This window comes from Microtus oregoni, unplaced genomic scaffold, assembly GCF_018167655.1.
Source record: "Microtus oregoni isolate MIOR12 unplaced genomic scaffold, Mior012 000024F_ref0000369, whole genome shotgun sequence".
Taxonomy (NCBI): Eukaryota; Metazoa; Chordata; class Mammalia; order Rodentia; family Cricetidae; genus Microtus; species Microtus oregoni.
In genome coordinates, this window is record NW_024543083.1 from 8,892,959 (window position 1) to 8,914,371 (window position 21,413).

Genomic DNA, 21,413 nt, shown 5'->3' on the forward strand with positions numbered 1-21,413 from the left:
CCGCCACCCCCGGGGACCGGAGATGCTGCAGCCTCCTGCTATAGCCGCTGATTTAATATTGAACATGGTTTTGCTGGTTATTTCCTCCCAGCAAGATTCTCAACTGTTCTAAGGCAGATGTCCCATCAGGGCTTCCCACCTAGCTCAAACCGGTTTCCTTGAGATGTATACATCTGTTGTTTGGGGCCTGGCTGCATGTGAGAAACCAGGGTTAATGGGGAAAGCTACCTACCACTTGAGGTAATGATGGGGAAGGTGAGTCATGGAAAATGCAGACCTGACTACTGAGAGCCAACCGCACTTGCGCTGCTCCTCAGGACACTTCATTTCTGTCCTTCTTCTGACAAAGAACTTTATTGATTTAGAGATAAGATCTTACTATGACTTCTACGCTAACCTCCCCCAATGCAGAGATTCAGGACTGTGTCACCAGGCCCTTCTAAAACGAGAGGTTTCTAATACAGCACTGGGCTGAAGATTTGCCTCAGTGACATGCTTGCCTAGGGAGAGTTCAGGCTCACGCTCTCTCCTCCTCCTTCTCCTCCCCCTCCTCCCCCTTCTCCTCTCTCTCTCTCTGTTTCATATAATTAAATTTATTAAATAAATATTGCAATAATTTTATAGCCCAGTCCTTTCCATTTTGATTTCTTTTGGACCATCCGAAGAGCACACAGAAGCTAGAAGTTGAAAAATACGCCTTTTTAACCAGGGGGAAAAAAACCCACATGCTTGTTTGGTGTTGAGGTGCGGAGTATATCCGCACCTTTATTAGATTTAGGTGTATAGATTTAGGGGAATAGGGAAAAACGACTAGTGAACTTGATAGCTGTCCGTCGGCCCACCTGCACTCTCAGAAACATCTAGAATGGCTGGACTGGAGAAGGTGGCAGGCCCAGAGGAGGCAGTGGTGTCCCCAGATCCTGCCTGGGCGCCTGCTCCCCCCCACTCTCCATGCCGCTCGCGACACTCCCGCCCTGCTCTAGCAGAGCCGCAGACCCGGCGCAGCTCTGGGACGCCGCAGGCCACAGGGTGGAGCGACCGCGGCCGGCCCCGGGCCTGCACGGAGGGCGAGGGCGCCTGGCAGTTGTCTCTTTACCGGGAAACGTAATCTTCCCTCTGAGATAACAAAGAGCTGGGAGGGTCAGGAAGGGTTTGCAGGCCCCTCGCCTGGCCGGTGGGTCGGCAGAGGGGGAGACAAAGGCCCTGGCGCTCCAGGACCAGAGATAACCAGGGGGCCTGCTGCCTCCGGGATCTGTGGGAGGAGGGGGGAGTGGTGCTGAATATAAGTGGGGAAACCGAGCTCTCCCCAAAGCCCCGGCTGCCTTCTTTGTTTCGGAAGACGGCTGCAGAGCCTTCCCTCTGCCTCGGCGGTTCTAGCAGGAAAGCAGGAATTCTATAGCAGTGCTCTCTCAGAGCTGTTAACTCGGAAATCCACCGTGCCTACCGGGACGAGCACCCCCTCTTGCTCCAGCTTCAGGTCCCCGTGACCCCCCCCCCCCCCCTCAAGAGCCCAGCCGGCTGGAGTCCTTGGAAGGCTGGGAACCGGCCAGGCTAGCTGGGATAGCCGTCGCAGGATGTGATGCTAGAGCAGGGAACTGCCCTGGCCTTCCGTGAAAGTGGTTGGTTCACAAGCCCTGGGTAGCCCCTGGCCTTCTGTAAAGTGGCTAGTTCACAGGCCCTAGATAGCAGGTGGCCGCTTGTGCCTTTTGCCCCAGGCTCCTGGAGTTAGGGACAGCAGCCAGTTGCCATCTGGCCGCCATTTGGTGACCCCTGGCTGTTCCTAGCGCAGCATCAGTGAGTGAATGAAGGGGAGGGTGTATGTCTTGTTTGGCATGATGTTCTTGGAAATAACTTCGGGTTCGTTTTATATGCTGGGAGAGGGGAAAGGCGCTGCCACATTCAATCTCTGAGATCCGTGTCTGATCAAGGAGGGACTTTGGTGTGTCAGGCTCGGCTGGGCATAGCCTCCAAGAGAACACATTAGGAAAGGAGATGCCTGAACCATGAAAGATAATAGACGCCACAGAGCGGGCACCCAGACTCGCCTGGAATGGTTGAGGATAGCAGGCCCCGAGATACACAGAAGGACTGGTTAGGGTGACATTGGATCAGTTTTGAGTGTGGGTTCTGTGTCTGTCGTTCCTTTCTGCCCAGGTGATTGTTGCCAATTCCCTTTTCCCCTTTCTTTCTACGATGGTCCCTTGCCGTTTCCAAGAGCAATTCTTAAGATTGTTGAAAGATTTAAGTGAGATACTGCCACAACGCCCCTGGAATGGGGCCCAGCACACTGTAGGTGCAGCATTAATACCTGCCATTGTTGTCACCACAGACCAGGAACTTTCTTTTGGCCCAGGCCATCTCTTTTGCAGCCTGGTTTTCTAGGTTTCTTGTGGCTTTTCTATCCACCTACCTCTACCCCTGCTTGAAATTCCTTTCTCCAGCACCAGCTTCAGAAAAGGGTATTTTGCACACTTACCTCCCCTTCCTTTTGGCGCCCCCAAGACAAGCAGCTTCCCTTTTGTTGGACGTCTCGCTGTGCAAGCGAATCTGTACAACCTTGGTCTCTGGTCTAACTCCCCGGCACCCTTCAAAATGAAGACAAGTTGACCTTTTGTTCTCTGTTTTTCTTCAGGACACTCCAAAGTGTCCCTTCCTCCACTGACAAACCTTTCCCAGCTAAAGCCAACAACTCATCCAAGGCCAGGAGGCTAGAGAGGTGGCAGAGCAAATACTTTGCACTTCTGAGAAGGCCCACGGTGGGGGTGGGGGTGGAGGGGTTGGGGGGGGTGTTTCTAAGGCTTCTTCTCTTCCTAGGGACAAAGATCAAAGATTCAGGGTTAGACAGAGACACTTGGGGATTGAACTTTGAAGTGGATTCCATCCAGTTGCAAACAATTTCTGTTGGGTGGTTAAGAACTTTTGGTGATATCGTGAGGGGTGGAACTAAAGAGGAGAAGAATCTAAAAATAGGCAATGGAGCTGAAGCTAACAGTAGAATGACTACCTAGCGTGCACCAACCCTGAGTTCGATCCCCTGCATGACACAAGCCAGGATTTCCCCAACACCAAGTAAATGGAGCGTGTTAGCATATGCTTGTAATTCAACACTTAGGACACACAGTAGGGAAAATCAGTAGTACTGGGTCATCCTTCTGCCTGCGTGAGTTTGAAACCAACATGAAGCCTTGTCTTTAAGTGGGGGAGAAAACAAAATATTTGGCTTCAATAATTCATATAATAATAAAGGCCAGGAGAGGGTGTTGAATTCTTTGGATCTGGACTTCCAGGCGGCTGGGAGCTGTCAGACAGGGGTGCTGGCAACAGAACTTGGATTCTCCAGAGGAGGGTGCCCACTGAAATAATGGGAGTACATGATTTATTTTTTATCATGTGGACTAGTTAGACGATGTGTGTGTGACTGTGTTCAGTGTTTTTCACTCAAAAATGATGCGGTGACAGTTGGTACTATATACATATAAGACAAATTGTCATGGGTGTCTAAGGGAATTCGGTTTCACCTTCTCATGAACACCAACAGCTGTCCATATCAAAAATCCAAGGATGCTGGGGTGCCTTACATAAAATGGGTACCATTTGCACTTAACAGTACACTTCTTCCCATATACTTCAAGTCATCTCTAGATTACTGATAATTTTTTTTTTTTTTTGAGACAGGATTTCTCTGTGTAGTCCTGGCTGTCCTGGAATTCTCTCTGTAGACCAGGCAAGGCTCAAACTCATTGAGATCTGCTACCTGCCTCTGGCTTCCAAGTGCTGGGATTAAAGGCATGCGTCACCACTACCTGGCCAACACGATAGAAGCAACTAACTCCCCATGATGTCCTAGCCTGTATAAGTATGGTGTGCGCACTGGCTAGTTTTGTGTCAGCTTGACCCAAGCTATTCATTTTGGAAGAGGGAACCTCAGCTGGGTAAATCCTCCACCAGAGTGGCCTGTAGGCAAGCCTGTGGTGTGTTTTCTTGATTGATGGTTGGAGGGCCTAGCAGACAGTGTGCACTGCTTCCCCTGGTCTGGTAGTCCTGGATTCTAGAAAGCAGACTGGGCAAGCCACTGGAGCAAGCCTGCCCTGACTTCCCTCACTGCTGGATTCCTGTTACCTGGAAGTATAATCTAAACTAAACCCTTTTCTACCCACGTTACTTACAATCATGCTTTTTTATTATAGCAATAGAAATTCTACCTACAATGCTGTGGTACATATGTGCCCGTATGCCACATAGGCATATATACAACATGTATGCGTACACACACACACACACACACACACACACACACACACATGCCCGTATGCCGCATAGGCATATATACAATGCACGCATGCATGTGTGCGCACACACACACACCACACACAATTTTAAGAGCTTGAGAGATGGCTCAGTGGTTAAGTGCATTTGTTGCTCTTGGAGCGGATCTGGGTTCAATTCCCGCTACCCACATGATAGCCTACAACCATTCATAACTCTAGATCCAGGGGACCTAGATGACTTCTGACCTCCAAGGTCACCGGGTACATACCCAGTACACATACATACATGAAGGGCAAAACTCACACATAAAATAAAACTGAAAAGAATTTAATTTTAAACTTAAAGAAATTTTTACTATATATCTGTAATTTCTCTTGAACCAATTATTATTTTTCCTATTCTATTGAAATAAAAGGATGGTGGTCTGTTAACTAAACTATTTGGACCGCCAACCAGCTCCCAAATCCAGACACAGAGATTTATTATTAGTTATGAAGGCTCTGCCTTTTCTTATGCTTCTCTCACTCGCTCTTATAACTTAATTTAACCTGTATCTCTTCATCTACCTATGCCTCAGGGCTTCTTACCTTTCTTACATTCTGTATGTTCTACTCCGCGTCTGGCTGACTGACAGCTGCCTGGCTGGCTGGCCTCAGGCGACTCCCTCCCTCCCTCCCTCTCTCCCTCCCTTCCTCCCTCCCTCCCTCCCTCCCTCCCTCCCTTCCTCTTTTCTGTCAAGCCTAGATTCCTTCTCCTACTTTTTCTCTCTGCCGGCCAACCCTGCCTATCTGTCTACTATCTAGCTACTGGCCAGCCATTCAGCTTTTATTAGACCAATCAGGCAGGCAAAACAACACATCTTTACATCGTTAAAACACCTGCAGCACAAATAAATGTAACACATCTTCACATAGTTAAAGTCATATTTCACAACAACTACTAGTAATGGTTATCTTTGGGGATGTGACGTCTTTTTTTAATATATTGGATTTATTTATTTTGGATTTTCGAGACAGAGTTTCCCTGTGTATCCCTATCCTGGAACTCTGCAAACCAGGCTGGCCTTAAGTTCAGAGATTCAGCTTCCTCTGCCAGAGTGCTGGGATTAAAGGTGTGCACAACCACTGCCTGGCCTCTTCATTATTTTTATTTTTATTTATTTATTTATCTTTTTATTTTTTTGGTTTTTCGAGACAGGGTTTCTCTGTAGCTTTGGTACCTGTCCCGGAACTAGCTCTTGTAGACCGGACTGGCCTCGAACTCCCAGAGATCCGCCTGCCTCTGCCTCCTGAGTGCTGGGATTAAAGGCGTGCACCACCACCGCCCGGCTTTTTTTTTTAATTATTTTTATTTTTAATTTAATTTAATTTTTTTAAAGGCAGAATCTCACTGTGCAGCCCTGGATGACCTGGAATTCACAGCCACATAAAAAAGCCAGGCTCAGAAAGCTGTCTTACAATCCTCGTGTTGGGAAGGCAGAAAATGGGAGGGTTCCTGGGGCAAAAGGGCCTTGAACGCCAGCTTCAGCGAGAAGCCTTTCCATAAAAAATATGGGGAGAGTTAGTGAGGAGTACACTTGACATTAACCTCTGGCCTCTGAACACGCACATATACCCATGATGCACAACTGCAAGAGTCGTGCTCAAATACACAAATACATACATACACACACACACACACACATTAACACAACAAACAAAGCAAAATCCTTCAGTCTACACTAACTGGAGTCCTGGCTAGTTTTATGTCAACTTGATATAAGCTAGAGCCATCTGAAAGGAGGAAAAACCTCAAAAAAACCTCTCCATAACATCCAGTTGTAGGACATTTTTCTTAATTAGTGATTGTTGGGGGAGAGGCAAGCCCTTGTGGGTGGTGCCATTCCTAGGCTGGTAGTCCTGTGTTCTATAAGAAAGAAGCTGAGCAAACCTCAGTGAGTGAGCCAGTGAGTAGCACCCCTCCATGGCACCTGCATCAGCCTCTGCCTCCAGGTTCCTGTCCTGTTGACTTCTTTCCATGATGGACTATGATGTGGAAGCCAAACAAACCCTTTCCTCTAATGTAAGAGTTAGCCAATAAGAAGTTAGAGCTAATGGGTCAAGCAGTGATTTAATTAATACAGTTTCTGTCATGGAAAAGTCTGCTGGATACTATGGGCCTGTAGGCTGAAGATGAATGCCCCAACGGTACAGAAGAACTTTGGGTGACTGTCCAGGCAGCAAGATGTCTCTGTCAATTCTAGAGTTTTGGAAGTTGTTTACGATGCACTGCCTGTTTACTTAAGTAATATTATATCCTTTTGGAGTCTTTGATGGAGTTGAAGAATAGATAGTAAGCCGGGCGGTGGTGGCGCACGCCTTTAATCCCAGCACTCGGGAGGCAGAGGCAGGCGGATCTCTGTGAGTTCGAGGCCAGCCTGGTCTACAAGAGCTAGTTCCAGGACAGGCACCAAAGCTACAGAGAAACCCTGTCTCAAAAAAACCAAAAAAAAAAAAAAAAAAAAGAATAGATAGTAATAATATAGCTTTCCTTAGTTATGATAAAAGATAAAGTAGAGGGCTGGAGAGATGGCTCAGAGGTTAAGAGCAATGACTGCTCTTCCAAAGGTCCTGAGTTCTATTCTCAGCAACCACATGGTGGCTCACAACCATCTGTAATGAGATCTGGTGTCCCCTTCTGGCCTGCAGACATACACACAGACAGAATATTGTATATATAAATAAATAAATAAATAACTTAAATTCTTAAAAAAAAGATAAAGTAGATATAAATATATTAACTGTAATTCTCATTTGATACCTGTTTTGTTATATGTAATTTTACTATGTTAAAGTTAAAGCCTTTCTTTTTTTTTTTTAAGCCTTTCTTTTTGTTTAAACAGAAAGGTGAATTGGTGTAGGAGTTCCTTCTGTTTGTGTGTTGCTTTCATTGGTTAATGAATAAAGAAATTGCCTTGGCCTAGTTGATAGGGTAAAACTTAGGTAGGCGGGGAAGACAGAACTGAATGCTGGGAGGAAGAAAGGCATCTTTCCCTGAAAACCACTGCCACATGGCGATATACAGATTAATAGAAATGGGTTAGACTGAGATGTAAGAGTTAGCCAATAAGAAGTTAGAGCTAATGGGTGGCCTGGATGAACAAGCGGGCCCTCCTCCTGTTACATTCCTCCCCAATTTGCTTCTGGTCCTGGTGTTTCATTACAGGGATAAAAACCCTAAGATAAATGGTATGGTCTTTAGGCAAGAAGGAAAATCATGAAAAATGGCCTGCTAGATGGGTGTCAATTTGGATAAGAACAATCCTAAATAGCCCCTTCCCTGACAGTTTCTGGGACAGAACTCAGTTGGTTCCTCTGCAAGAGTAGCAGACACTCAACTGTTGAGCCATCTCTTCAGCCCTGGATGTGGCTTACATCTTCAAAATCTGTGCCGTTGACTCCTGTCAAGTAATCCAGTCATTCTTTATTTCCCTTCCTCCTTACACGGTACAGATTTCTTGTGGATAGCAGAAAAATATTATCTAAAAATTTGGCATTTGAGTGGTCAGTTTCTAACCTCTTTTGAATGTATGACTGGTGGAGTGTCTTCTTGTTTCTCTTCTGCTTTCAAATGGTCCTCACTGGCTTGTTCCTTTAAGTCCATTTGATTTCATGCTTCGCTAGTATCTTCAGTGGCTGCTTACCGTTCTTTCTCTCAGGTCTGGCTACCTGCTGTGGTTGGAGTGAAGTTTCTCTTCAATGACTTGGGCTCAGACGCTGCAATGATGCCTTAGAGGTTGGGAGGAGAAAGAAAGGAAGTGAAAGGGGTCCGGCAGGCCCTGGTTTCTTTCTGCACCTCCCTCCTATGCCGGAGCCTGTGTGGGGTTTGTGTGTTTGTTTCTGAGGCTAATATTTGACAACGTTCACTATGTGCCGGCCACACACTAAAACACCCTTCCGCCACTTAATTTAAAGCCCCACGATCTCATTTAAACCCCACGATGATGAGCCGGGTGCTGTTAGCAACTCCTAGTTCACAGGTCAGAAGACTGAGACTTGCAGAGGCTAAACAATACAAAGGAAGGCCCACGAACAAGCCTGTGCATCCAGTTTGACTGCAAAGCCTTCCCCACAGGAAAAGAGGCTGCTCTCCTAATGGGGTATTAAAACTGCTCTCTTTAAAATGTCTGTAGTGATGTTTTGTTTGTGTTTTAACAAATAAAGCTTTCCTGAAGATCAGGGTACAGAGCCAAACCACCAGAGGCCAGGCAGTGGTGGCACACACCTTAAACCCCAGGACTTGCGAGATGAATCTCTGTTAGTTCAAGGCCACCCTGGGCTACATGAAATTGAACCAGTCTTTAAGAGAAACAGAGCTCACACAAAGGCGATCCCAGCACTTGGGATCCCAAGCCTTTAATTCCAGCATGGTTGGATGGAGAGAGGGATAGAACACAGGAGGAGACAAGAGCTCAGTGCACTCTGAGGATCACCCACACAGTCTGAGGACAGGACCACCATTTTGGTCTTGGGATTCAGGAGAGGTAAAAGGTCTCTCTAGTGGTCAGTTGCTCTGCTTCTCTGATCTCTCAGCTTTTGCCCCATTATCTGATTCCAGGTTTTTATTATTAAGAAGAATTAGAATTTGTGCTACAAACTTCAATTACAAAAAAAAAATAGTTTCGACAAGGGCAAAGAATTGTGAATGGCTTGAGCAGATGTTAAAGAGGAGTTGGTACTAACCAACCTGAATCCATTGCAGCTCAGTCCTGTCAGATCAGTGAGATAGGGTATGTTTGTTGGGGACTACACGTTTGTGCAACAAAACTCAAGAGTGTTGAGGAGGGGACTAGTGGGGTAATAGAAAAAAAGTGTTGGGGCAGAGAGGTTAAAAGCACTAGCTGCTCTTCCAGAAGACCCAGGTTCAATTCCCAACACCCACATGGCAGCTCACACCTGTCTGTAATGCCAGTTCCAGGGGATTTGACATCCTCACACAGACATGCATGCAGGCAAAACACCAGTGCACATTAACTAAATCAATTAAAAAAAATGTTGAGGAGCTGAGAAGATGGCTCAGTGGATAGAGTGTTCAGATTCCTAGTATCCACATATACACTGAGCAGGCCTGATGGCCCACCTGTAATCAATCCCTGTGGGAACAACAGAGAGAGGGGATCCCAGGAGTCCACTAGACTTGAGTCTGGGTTCAGTTAAGACCCTGCATCAGAATAAGGTGGAGAACAATTGAGAAATGCTAGCAACGCCAGACTTTGAGCCTGCTTCAGATCTACACACACACACGCACACACACACACACACACACACACACACTGTGTGTAAGCACCTCCACACACATTCATACATGCATACAGATCATAGACATATGCAAAAAAAAAAAAGCCCACTGGTATCTGACACCTTTGGGTTGGCATGAATGCCCCTAGCCAGGTTTCAGGGTCACCCCGCTGCTTAAATTCAGCTGGTCTCACGGAAGGTGCCGGTCAGGAATTATGAGTTCACTGAGGCAGGGCCAGGGAAAGTATGGCAGGCATTTTTAAGGAGACTCACCCAGCCAGTGCAGAAAATGTATTTTAAGAAACCGTATCTCTGTTATGAATAGGCCCCGGGGAGAATTGAGATGGAAAAATTCTTCCAAATCAAGTATGCTTTCTGCTATGTATGTTTCAAGTTTATTTTTGTCTCCCCCACCCCACACCCTTCACCTGCATTTAATTCCATCTACTTTGGTCTTCTAAAGTTTTGAGTCCAGGGGTAAGAGGCAGTATCCGAGCTCAATAAAGAGCCTTGCAGAACATTGTGGCACCAGTACTCAGGAGGCGGGCAGACCTCTGTGAGTTTGAGGCCAGCTTGGTCTATGTAGTGGGCTCCCACCAGCCAAGCTACACAAGGAGACTCTGTCTCAACAAACAACAAAAAAATGATTCTGTCTTTTATTGCATTGTCAGTTTCGCGTTATCAGAAGCTGTGTTGGCCTCTGTTTCCTTCTCTCTGTAAGGCACCAAGAAGCTAAGGCAGTTGGGACTCCTTGCCCAGTAGCACCCTCTTTGCTTCCTAAGAGCAGACTGTGAGTCACTGCTGCCCATTAGAGTTGAACTATGACCAAGGTTGTTTTTTTCTTTTTTCTTTTTGACTGAACATGAGTCTTTATTGGCCACAGCTACTTGAGGGGGATGAAGCGGGAGGAGTGGGTGGCACCGACGCCAGGCTGGCCATGCTTCACAGGCTTGTAGGTTATGGAGGAGAACTCGCCCAGGTTCTCTCCGGCTTGATCTCCACCTGGTTGAAGGTCTTGCCGTTGTACACGCCCACCATGCTCCCCACCAGCTCGGGCAAGATGATCATGTCCCACAGGTGGGTCTTCACCACCTCGGGCTTCTCCATGGGCGGCGCCTTCTTCTTGGCCTTTCTCAGGCGCTTGAGCGGCAAGCGCTGCTTCCGCCGCAGGCTGCGGTTGAGGCGTCGCCTCTGCGGGCGCAGTAGAGCTGCATCAGCTGCTCATAGGACATGTCCAGCAGCTGGTCCAGGTCCACCCCGCGGTAGGTGAACTTGCGGAAGGTCCGCTTCTTCTTCTGCTCCACTTCGGCCATCTTGGCGGCGACTCGGAAAAGGAGCCAAGGTTGTTTTGTTTGTTTGTTTATTTTGACCCAGAATCTCGCTTGACTGACCTAGAACTCACTATGTAGACCAGGCCAGCCTCAAATTCATAGAGATCCTCCTGCCTCTGCCTCCTGAGTGCTGGGATTGAAGGTACGCACCACCACATCCAGTAAAGTTTTCTTTTTAAATTTTAAATTGTGTGTTTGTGTGTGTGTATGTGTGCACGCACACACATGAATGCAGGTGCTCTTGAAAACCAGATCCCCCTGGAACTGGAGTTACAGGTGCTTGTGAGCCCCCTGATGTGGGTCCTGGGAACCAGTGAGCCCTCTACAAGAGCAAACATTATGTAGTTTCAACTGCTGAGCCATCTCTCCAGCTCTTCAGTGCAGTAAATGTCATTAAAACAGTAAGTGAGTTAGCTAGTGCAGAACATTAAATGTGGAAGTAAAGAAAGAATTCATATACTCAAGGAAAACAAGTGCCCAACACTCCAGGAAGACAAGTGCCCAATAACGTCCTTCTCTCTGTATCTGACACTGAGCCCAGCCTGCGTTTCCACCAGGAGGGCCGCCACCTCTCCAGCAGCAGGCAGGAGATCAGCAAGCAAATCCAGTCTTCACAGCTTGACGAAGACTGGCTGAGGCAGCTAGCTCTGCGGTTCCTTCTCTCCAGCATTTTTATTGAAGCCCCGGGAAGGGAGCCAGGACATTTGATGATGTTTGTTTCTATAGATACCTTGCTCATTCTTTTCTTTCAGATCAGATTATCATGTGTTGGTGGCAGCAAGGAAGAGTATTGATGACAGACAGAGAACCGGTATGGAACACACTGTAAAATAAATGCTCACCCCGTCTCATCCAGGCAGCAAGCAGCACTGTCCCTGCCCCAGACCCTGGGAGTTTCTGCTTCAGGTAGCCATTTGTGTTTTACTTTCAAGTCCCTTGGAAAAATCCAAATGAGATTTTCACTGGCCTTAATCAAAACACGGAATAACCCAAGACTAGCGTTTGTTTCACAGGCCTTCCAGTGTTCCCCTGGAGACTGGAAAAGCATTGTTCGACCTAACACTCAGAGTGCTTTTGTGTCTTCCTCCTCCTGTCACTTTGGCAGGTTGAACAGTGAGCCCTCATGGGTCACACTTCCTCAGCTGTAAGACAGGGAGTCCCCGACCCTCCGGGGTTTGATTTAGTGAGTTCTCAGCTCTGCAGTAGTGCAAACGCCAGATGTGTTAAGTAGCAATCATATATTGAATTTTGAATTTTGAGGCAGGGTTTTACTATGTAACCTTGGCTGGCCTGGAACTCAAAGAGATCTGCCTCCTCTGCCTCCAGAATGCTGGGATTAGAGGTGTGCACCACTGGGCGGGGCTTCTGATTATTTTACTCAGGTTAGTGATGTGCAGTGTGGGCGGCCACGGCCACTGACGTTACTAGTCACCCCGTACTGTACTCTACTGTGTAATGTGTATAAGATGGACGTTTGGTAGATAAGATACCTTTGATGCATTTTCAGCTTATGGTATCTTCACCCTAGAAGATACCTCATAGAAAGCTGTGGAGCAGCTAGCTAGGGTTGCAAGGATATACAAAACTACGGTCTATAATCCTTTGCGTGGTGCCCAATACACGACAGGGTTCTGCAGCCACAGGCAGCCTTTCCAGAGTTACTGCACAATGTTCTAGAAACTGAGATGGGAAAGAAAGTGAGCAATCAAGGGGAAGAAGCAGACCACTGGTCTCAATTTATTTTTCTCAACAGCCTTCCTGGTAATCTCTCTCTGTCTGTCTCTGTCCTCACATTTTGGGGTTTCTTTGGGGGAGATTGAGTCCAATGCTTCAAGCAAGCTAAGTAAGTACCCTACCACCTCTAACCCTAGCATACGCGCTGGTGATGTAGGGACTGGACTGGACATCTCAGTGGCCACATACATGATGTGGTTCAACATCTGGAGCCTCAACAATAAATGGTGCAAAGCTGAAGTAACGGAATATCCCCAGTGTTCCCAATTTCGGTTTCTATCCCCAGTCCTGCCTCTCCCTTGTAGGGTAGGCAATGCTGCCCTTACCCTTGTCTTCTCTAGAGAATTTGTCAGAGAGACAAGCTCAGTACTTCTTCATTACATTTATAAAGCACAGGGCTCCTTAATCCCCACTCATCCCCAGTGAGTCCTACAGGACGAAGGTGGGACCTGCGGGTTGAGGGGTGATGGGATGAAGAAAAGCTGACTCTGCCCAACAGTCGAACTTCCTACAGCTAATCTAGGTATGGGATGTGGTGGTTGGGTACTGCCACTGCAAAGCTAGTGGAATCCAGAAGACCAGTGACCTTTGCCCTAAGAATCTTCTGAAGTAGACCTCTGCAATCCATCCTCACGACAGGTGGGGAAAAAAAAGCAATGCTTTGCCCATTTCAAGGGAAATTTCACAGTAAATTGGGGGGAACGGCAACATATACAGTCAACTTACCCCATGTGGGCTTTTATTTTCCACCCATAAGACTTCCTCACTGCACCAGACTCCAGCAGCAGAGACAGCTGGGGAGGGAGAGACAGTCGGTCCGTGATGGAAGGAGTACTCGCTGAGATACGAGCTGCAGGCATGGGCTAAAGGCATAATAAAAGAAAAGGGCAATTCTGTGTGGAAGGAAGAAAAGATGGGGGCGTGGAGAAGGAAGAGGTCAAAGGGGGACGAGAGAATGCAAGGTGTCTAGAATTGTGTCAGAGGAGGTGGCTGCAAGGCTCTGTTGTTATTGGAAGAAAGATACTTACTCAGGGAGCCTCTGAGCTGGGTTGTTGTGGGATTCCAGAGGAGACTGGATAGAGCCTGTTACATAGGCTGCGTTGTCTCCAGACGACACTCTGGGCAGCTTCTGTAGCCAGGTCTTCTAGTGCTACATGGAGAGCTGTGCCCCACGTTATTATATGAGCCCAATGACAGGTCCGAGGACGAATGTCCACTACCTCCTAGCTGCTCTGTTGCTACACAGTCCAGAGCCTAGAATTTAATAGATCTTCTTGACATGGGGCCTAGTAAAACTGCAAATCCACAGGGTGATGGTGGTGCATGCCTTTAATCCCAGCTGGGTGGTGGTAGCACACATCTTTAATCTCAGCACTGGGAAGGCAAAGGCAGGCAGGTCTCTGAGTTCAGGGCCAGTCTAACTACAGAGCAAGTTACAGGACAGCCAGGGTTACACACACACACACACACACACTAAAACAAAGCAAATAACTAAAAAAAGCCCTGTCTCAAATAAAGCAAACAAAAAGTGAGTTCTGGTTAGGGATGTGGCTGAAGTCTGTAATCTCAGGATTCCAGTGGGCGAGAGCCTGTTTCAAAAGCCTGTGTGCTTTTGAAGGCATGCAACAGGGCAGGTTAAGCAGTCTGTCTGTTTCCACAGGGTTCTGTATGCTGGGGATTTGTGCGATGGGTCTGTGGGCTGTGTGAGCAATGACATCTCTGGTAGTGAAATGGCCTCTCACGTTTTCTCTCCTCTATGCTAAATTCTCCTGTCTCTTTATCTTTGCATTTAGTTTATCAAAACTTAATTTATTTATTTAATTTGATTTTTTTTAAAGACAAGGTTTCTTCATGTAACAACTTTGGCTGTCCTAGAGCTCGATTTGTAGATCAGGATGGCCTGGAACTCACAGAGCGCTGCCTGCCTTTGCCTCCTGAGTTCTGAGATTAAAGGCGTATGCCACCATTGCCCAGCTTTACTCTGTGTGTGTGTGTGTGTGTGTGTGTGTGTGTGTGTGTGCATGCGTGCGTGTACAGAGAAGACCAGAGAAGGGTATCAGTTCCCGGGGAACTAGAGCTACAGTCAGTTATCAACTGTCTGACCTTGGTCCTGAGAACCAAACTCTGGCCCCCTGTATGTGCAGTATGTGCTCTTAACTCATGAGCCATCTCCTTCCACCCTCTTTTTTTTCTGAGACAGGGTCTCACTATGTGGCGCTGGCTAGCCTGGAACTCAGTATAAGTAGATCAGACTGGACTTAAACTCACAGAGATGCCCATAACTCTGCCTCCTGACTGCTGTCACATGGAATCAGTGCTATATAGCCCGTCTCCAACTACATACTCACACTTTCTCTTGTTCCTCCTTAGATGCCAGTGCCTTCTGCAAGTTCATCTCTCAAAGGTGGGCCGGGTTCAGACTCAGCAGGTCTTACCTTTAGATGTTCTTTGTGTCTCATATTGACTCATACATTTTGTATTTACCTGACTTACATAAATCTCATCTGATCTAAATTAAGCTTCTGGAGGAGGGGATAACAGTTTCTTCTCTGTGTCTTAATTTTTTTTTTTTTTTTAACAATACAGTTGAGTTTCTACTTGTTCCACAAAAGGTCAGGTCGCCTGAAGTGTGTGGCTTGCTGGCTGCTGCTGGGAGGTGGCCACAGAGGATGGGAGTTTAGATGACAAATGGGCGACACTTGAGGCTGTGTTTGAGAGATGGCAGAGGGAAGCCCGGCCCTCACAAACCCCCAAGCTCAGTACTTGGACATGACCCAATGGGGAAGGACCTTGGCTCTAACTTTCCTGGATAAGCGAGAAGGTGTTTGAAGACCCTGAAGTGAAGAAGAGCTGGTGAGAAAGATTACATTTCCTTCTCATTCCGGAATCTTCACAGCTTCCTCTCAGACAGGTTACTGAACTGGAAAGTAGATTCACCTAGCCTTCCAGACCCTAAGTGAAAGCAGAGACCATGTTTCCCCCCTCCCCCACATTCTCACTGTTGGGAGGAAATGCCAGCTTGGCATTTACTGTCCCAGCCTGAAGGTATGGTCAAACTAAACCAGGGGCTTTCCTTTTCCTTTACCTTTTGCATGTGTACGCATACACACACACACCGTTGTCTCCTTTCACCTTTACAAGGGTTTTGCAAAATGCCTTTATCAGATGAACCATCCTGCTGGCCCTATTTATTTAATTCTTATATTCAGATACCTCATAAACAACAAGACATGAATGGATTTTGGCATCTGGCAGTTTTTTATTCACAAACTGAAATTAAAGAATTTAATCACAATCCTTTTTAGATCGTGCATTTATATAGATGCATGAAATTATATATATGTATATATGTATGTATTTCATGTTCTATATAAAATATAAGTATGTCTGTGTCTCCATGCTTGATTCCAATAGATAGTTATTTTCTCACGGCAATGAGCATAAAGCATTGTGCTGCGTCTCTCAGGTTCACGGTGAAGGGCGAGAACCACAGGATTGGGATGTATAGGGAGAAACACCAGGAAGAGACATTTCACTTGAAGAGAAAGGGAAACACTGTCACGGTGAAGACAGTCTAAAGCCACCGAGCACGATGTCTGGGAAGTTGCTCCCATAGAAGGGAGGGATTGCCGCTGCAGGGGTGAGAGTCATGCTTGGGGTCCATGGTCGCCCCGGAGACTGGAGACTTGACGCTGGAGCTCCTCTTTACCCCAGGGGTCAAGGATGCACTAGGAAGTGCAAGTGGAGGCAGCCTCTTGCATTCCTCCCATGCCAGGCTGCCAGAGTTTGGTGCAGGAGGGAGTGGCTGGATGAGTGAAAGCTAATGACAGGAGCCTGGTGACAGGGAGCTCAGGGAACCTCTGAAACAAGAGAAGAAAAATACTCACTTTCCCTTTCTGGCAGTCTGACGTCCCTGTCAGTACAGACGCAAGGCAGGAAGCAAGAAGGGACAATTCTGAGAAGCTGCTCTGAGATGAAACTGTACAGGCTTTATTCTTACTTAGTTTGAAATTTCACTTTATGTGTCCAATCATTCTTTTTTATCTGTAAGATTATTGTTTGTTGCCATTTGAGAAACTTCTGTACGGGTTTCCATAGTGACTGGAGTAACACCAATTCCCACCAGCAGTAGATTAAAGTTCTCTTTCCCACATATATCATCAATATTTGTTATTATCTATTTTCTTAATGACAGCCATTCTGAGAACAGTTATATATATATTTTTTTCTTTGAGACAGGGTCTCAAAGAAATGTGTAAATGGAAGTTTCTGTCCTGCTGCCATTCAGTTCCAAATAAACACACAGAGGCTTATATTAATTATAAGCTGTTTGGCCTATTAGCTCAGGCTTATTATTAGCCAGCTCTCACAATCAAATTAACCCATGATTCTTATCTATGTTTAGCCACGTGGCTTGATACCTGTTCTCAGTGTGGCGTTCTCATCTTGCTTCCTCTGTATCTGATTTGCAACTGTGTCTCTGCCTTTCCTCTTTCCAGCATTCTCCTAGTCTGATCACTCTGCCTATACTTCTTGCTTGGCTACTGGCCAATCTGTATCTTATTATACCAATATGAGTGAGAAATCTTTATAGTATACAAGAGCGCTACCTCACAGCAGTCTTGCTATGTAGCACAGGCTAGCTTCAAATTCTCTGTGCAGTCCATGTTTGCCTCTAAGTCACAACTTCTGCCACTATCTCCCAAAGGATGGAATTCTAGACATAAGCCACCATGCCTAACTAAACACTGGTTAGCTAGGGTGTAAAGGGAAATAGCTTTTCATGCCGCTGGTAGGAATTGGCACAACTGTATCAGAAACTGTTTGGCAAATGACCTAAAAGCCGGAAGTTTGTGGTTATTCTCCCATGGGAGCAAATCCTGGAGGATTCTTGGACCTGTGTGTATGGTAGCCAGGGCAGGGAGCACAAAGAAGGCCTTAGGGCAGCCACAACAGGAAATAATCCAATGCTCATTGCCAAGAAAATGGACCAACAAAGCAGTTCCGTTCACTCATGAGATACTGCTCAACAATGAAAAAAAAATTGAAATTATCAGCATAGATCTTAAAAGTATAGGGAGAGAAACCAGCTAGCCACAAAAAAAAAAATACAAAGTGATACTATTCCTTAAAGCAAGTACAATGAAGTAACATGTTGGTCAAGGAAATATACATTGTAATAAACTCTACACCCCAGCCCAGGACAACATGACGTAAGCCAGGCCAGTGGATCCCTCTGTAGTGTTAAAGAAGAGCTACAGCGACATTCAGCACCATAGGGGATGCTCCATTTCTGAAGATGGGTGATGTGTTAACTCTGTTCATTTCGGGTTGAATTTAACTGTGGGTACAGTCACTGAAAGAAGCAGTTTAAGGAAAGAGTTAGTTGGGCTCAGGGTTTCAGAGGGTTTTGGTCCATCTGGGTCAAGGGGCAGAGCAGCTCAGTTAAGGGTGGATGGAGAGGTGATAGACACCCTTTAGATCAAAGTCAGGGAATGGAGAGCAAAGGTAAAATCAGGGTCCAGTTACCTTCAAAGGCCTTCCCCTGAGGACCCATTTTCTTCCTTCCTTTCTTTTCTTTTTTTAAAAATTACTTTTATTTTATGTGCATTGATGTTTTGTCTACAGGTAAGTCTGTGTGAGAGCATCAGATCTTGGAGTTACAGACAGACGTGAGCTGTCATGTGGGTGCTGGGATTTGAACCAGGTCTTTTGGGAAAAGAGTCAGTGCCCTTAACTGCTGAGTCAGCTTTCCAGCCCCAAGACTCACTTTCTATAGCTAGTTCCCAAAATAGTGCCGCCAGTTTGTTAGCTTTGTAACATGAGCCTGTGGGATACATTTCAGGTTCAAACACCCACAATGGATAACTATTTCCAAGAGGCAGAAATAATTCTTATTGGGCTGGCTCAGCATGTAAAAGCGCTTGGTACCAAACCTGATAACCTGAGTTTGATTCCCAGAACCCACAGATGGGGACCAACTTCAGAGAGTTCTCTGTTGACCAGACTTGCACACCTTGGCATGAGCCAACACATCTCTCACACACACCCCTGGGAATTTTAAAAATTAAAAAAGAAAGATTTATCGTATTTAAATACATATTTTTATTTAGATAGTCTTTCTATCTATCAGATAATTCATTGTAAAAAGGTTAGATTTGTTTTTGGTTTTAGATATTTTTATTGAAATTAGATTTTGTCATACAACTTATTCTGATTATCCGATTCCTCCCAGATCTTCTTCACTTCCCCACCCACCCAAATCCACACACTTTCTTTTCTCTCTTCTATTAGAAAACCATCAGGCATCTAAAAAATAAATGAAAACGAACAAACAGAAAAAAAAGAGTCAAAGACAAAGCACAAGAAACACACACAAGCGTGGAGACACATACCTTCTGATATACACACAAGAAACACACACAAGCGTGGAGACACATACCTTCTGATACACACACAAGAAATACACACAAGCGTGGAGACACATACCTTCTGATACACAAAATTCCCATAAAAACAAAATTGGGAGTGGTAGTACAATTAATAAAAATCCAGAGACAGAAATTGGGGTTCAACCTGAAGACCAGGAAAGCAAAATAGCCAGCCACTGGCTCTTACCTCTACCTCAGTCCGAAATGGTGATCCTGCCTCCAGGAATCTCAGAATGATGCTGTCTGAGAGCTGTCTCCTCCTGTTTTATAATCCTCTCTAAGGCTTGGATTAAAGGCATGTACCGCTCAGTTTCTATGGCAAACTAGTGTGGCTACTGTGATTAAAGGTGTGTGCCACCACTGCCTGGTCTGTAAGACTAACCAGGGCAGCTGTTTTACTCTCTGATCTTCAGGCAAGCTTCATTTATTAAAATACAAATGAAATATCACTATAGGAAACCATAATATATAAGCAAAAGACCCGTAGTGTTAAAGATGAAAAAAAATCTCAGACAAAGCATTAGTAGACAAAAATAATAAACAAACAAACAAACAAAAAACAAATAAACCTACCAAAATATCATTGAATCATTTTGTGTTGGCCATCTACTGCTGGGCGTGGGGCCTGCCCTTAGAGTGGTTTGTATACCCAATGGGACTTCATTGGAGAAAGTTAATTTTTCCTTTGCAAGTGAAAAAATTGGAGGTAGCTTCTGGATTAGGGAGTGGGGCTTGTGTCTACTTCCCCTCTCAGCACTGGTACCCCACCTGGCTTAGAGCAGGCTCTGTGCATGCTGCTGCAGTCTCTGTGGGTTCATGTGTGTCTAGAAGGCCCCCTCTAGTATCATGCAGTGTTTACTTGGCGTCCTATATCCCCACTGGCCCTTATAATCTTTCCACCTCCTCTTCTTCAGAGCTCCCTGATGTGTGATGTTCTTCTGTATCTGTGTTGCTTTTATTGGTTAATGAATAAATCTGCTTTGGCCTATGGCAGGGCAGAATATAGCCAGGTTGGAAGAGATATAGAGAGTAGGCAAAGTCAAGGAAACACCACATAGCTGCAGAGGAGACAGACACCAGAAGCTTACCGGTAGGCCATAGCCTCGTGGTGATACACAGATTAATAGAAATGGATTAATTCAAGATATAAGAGATAGCTAAAAATATGCCTGAGTCATTGGCCAAGTAGTATTGTAATTGATATAGTTTCTGTGTGATTATTCGGGTCTGAGCAGCCGGGAAAGAAAGAGCAGTCTCTGACTACAGTTCTCTCAGCCTTGAGAGAAGGGATTTGATGGGGACATTCCACTTAGGACTGAGCGTTCCAAGGTCTCCCATTCTTTTACACGTTGTCCAGTTGTAAGTCTCTGTATTTGTTCCCATCCACAGCAGGAGGATGCGTCTCTCGTGATGGCTGAGTCAGACACTGATCTATAGATACAGAAGAACATCGTTAGGAGCTTTATAGCTGTGGTCCTTTAGCAGACACTCGGTTTTGGTTTTCCCCTCAGTCCGTGGCCACTGGAGCAGTGTTGGGCACGGGTTCCATCTCACAGAGTAAGCCTTAAATTCAATTATCTTTGTGCCACTATGGCACCAGCATGTCTTGCGGGCAGGTCCCTTTGTAGAGTGAAGGCTTTGTAGCTGGGTTGATGTCTATTCTCCTCTGGTATCATGTAGAGTGCCCTCGAGTATCATGGGGGTGAAGCCTCTTCACCAGCTTGGCTTCTCTGTGTTCAATGAGTTATCTAGGCACTGTCTTCAGGAATAGGGACAAACCATCAGTTCGTAGAGAGTAACCAACAGCCTAAGTGATTGCTTAGAGGTTTTCATGTTGCCCCTTTGGCCAACGGTTTGAGTAGATGTAACCCATTCCCAGCACTGGAGGTTTTATTTAGTGGCGAGAGATGTCTGGTTGGGGTTTTGTCTCAACCCATCATTTGGTGATTCTGTTTAGATTTCTTTCATATACGTAGATATTTTAACAAGCCTCTACTGTATAATGTTTTCATGACTCCCCAAATGGCCCTTAGTGTTAGCTGTGCCTTCCCCTATTTCCTTCCTTCCCCTCCTCCTCCCTCCATGCTCCTCCTATTTCAACCTCCATCCCCCTACCCCACTCCCTGCATCCACGCTTAACAACCTATTCTATTTTCCCTTCCTAGAGCTCCTTTCCTCCCCTCTGGTCCCTTACTCTATAACTAACTTCTGTGATTATACGGAATGTAGCCTGCTTATTGAAGACTCAACGGCTAGCTTCTATGTGTAAGCAAATGCATGCCATGTTTATCTCTCTGGGTCTGGGTTACCTCACTTGGGATGATTTTTTTCCAGGTTCCATCTGTTTGCCTGCAAATTTCATGATTCTTTTT

General features: G+C 45.9%; 1 pseudogene; it reads right to left on the reverse strand.

Moving 5' to 3' along the window:
• Positions 1-10,428: 10,428 nt before the first annotated feature.
• LOC121462399 lies at positions 10,429-10,878 on the reverse strand (annotated as a pseudogene).
• Positions 10,879-21,413: the final 10,535 nt, after the last annotated feature.